The sequence below is a fragment of the Macaca thibetana genome, chromosome X (genome assembly GCF_024542745.1).
Source record: "Macaca thibetana thibetana isolate TM-01 chromosome X, ASM2454274v1, whole genome shotgun sequence".
NCBI lineage: Eukaryota > Metazoa > Chordata > Mammalia > Primates > Cercopithecidae > Macaca > Macaca thibetana.
This window is the reverse complement of record NC_065598.1, coordinates 107,186,924-107,188,610: the sequence shown is the minus strand read 5'-3', so window position 1 is coordinate 107,188,610 and position 1,687 is coordinate 107,186,924. Positions and strand designations below refer to the sequence as shown.

General features: G+C 41.3%; 1 pseudogene; it reads left to right on the top strand.

Moving 5' to 3' along the window:
• Positions 1-476: 476 nt before the first annotated feature.
• Positions 477-967, top strand: LOC126946466 (60S ribosomal protein L18a-like; annotated as a pseudogene).
• Positions 968-1,687: the final 720 nt, after the last annotated feature.

The window sequence follows — 1,687 nt, the reverse complement described above, 5'->3', positions numbered from 1 at the left end:
CACATTATACAAAAACCAACTCAAATTGAATTAAAGACTTAATAGTAAGACCTCAAACTATCAAACTACTAGAAGAACACTTAGCAGAAAAGCTCTATGACATTGAAGCAGGATTCATTGGTCTGGGCAATGAATTCTGGATATGAACCCAAAGTACAGGCAAAAAAAAAAAGCAAAAATAGACACATGGGATTACACCAAACTGAAAGACTTCTGCACAGTAAAGTAAACAATCAACGGAGTGAAGAGACAACCTACATAATGGTAGAAAATATTTGCAAAGTATATATCTGATAAGGAATTAATACCCAAAATATAAAGGGACTAAAACAGCTCAATAGCAGGAAAACAAATAATCTGATTTTAAAACGAGGAAAGCCCTTTCGCGGGTGGAGGCGAGTTCGGAGAGGCCTCCCTGAAGGCATAGGGCACACTAGGAGAGTATAAGGTAGTGGGTCCTACCCGCCCACCCCCAAATGCCACACACCGCCCCTCTACCTCATGCGAATCTTTGCACCTAATCATGTCGTCTCAAAGTCCAGCTTCTGGTACTTCGTATCTCAATTAAACAAGATGAAGAAGTTTTCAGGGGAGATTGCCTACTCTGGGCGGGTGTATGAGAAGTCCCCTCTGCGGGTGAAGTACTTCCGCATTTGGCTGCGCTGTGACTCCCTGAGCCGCACCCACAACCTTTATCGGGAATACCAGCACCTGACCACCGCGGGCGCTGTCACCCAGTGCTACCGAGTCTTGAGCGCCCGGCACTGCGACCAGGCCCACTCCATCCAGATCATGAAGGTGGAGGAAGATCGCAGCCGGCAAGTGCAGCCGCCGTCCTTTAAGCAGTTCCACGACTCCAAGGTCAAGTTCCCGCTGCCCCACCGGGTCCTGCGCCGTCAGCACAAGCCACGCTTCACCACCAAGAGGCCCAACACCTTCTTTTAGATGCAGGGCCCTCGCCCAGATGTGCCCCAAATAAAATCGGGAAGGCCAAAAAATAAAAATAAATAAATAAACAAATAAATAAATAAATAAATTTAAAAAAAACGGAGAAAGGGCCTGAATACATATATCTCAAGAGAACACAGGCAAATAGGTCAACAGGTATATGAAAAAATGTTCAACATCACTAATCATCAGGGATATGCAAATTAAAACCACAATGAGATATCACCTAAGACTTGTTAGAATAGCTGCTATCAGAAAGACAAAAGATAAATGTTGGCGACTATGTGGAAAAAAGAGAACCATTGCAAACTGTGGGTGGTTATGTAAATTTAGTGCAGCCATGATAAAAAACAGTACAGAGATTCCCCCAAAATTAAAAATAGAGCTACAATATGATCTGCCAATTCCACTTCTGCCTATATAGCCAAAGGAATTGGAAACAAGATCATGAAAAGAGAATACTCACTCCAATGTTTATTGCAGGATTATTCACAATAGCCAAGATATGGAATCAACTTAATTGTCTATCAACAGATGAATGGATATATGGAATATATACACAATGGAATACTATTCAGCCATTAAAAATAAGATAATCCTGTCATTTACAGTAACATGGATGAACTTGGAGGAAATTTTGTTAAGTGAAATAAACCAGACACAGAAAGACAAATACCACATGATTGTACTCAAATGAAGTATCTAAAAAAGTTGATCTCATAGAACTAGAAAGTACAAT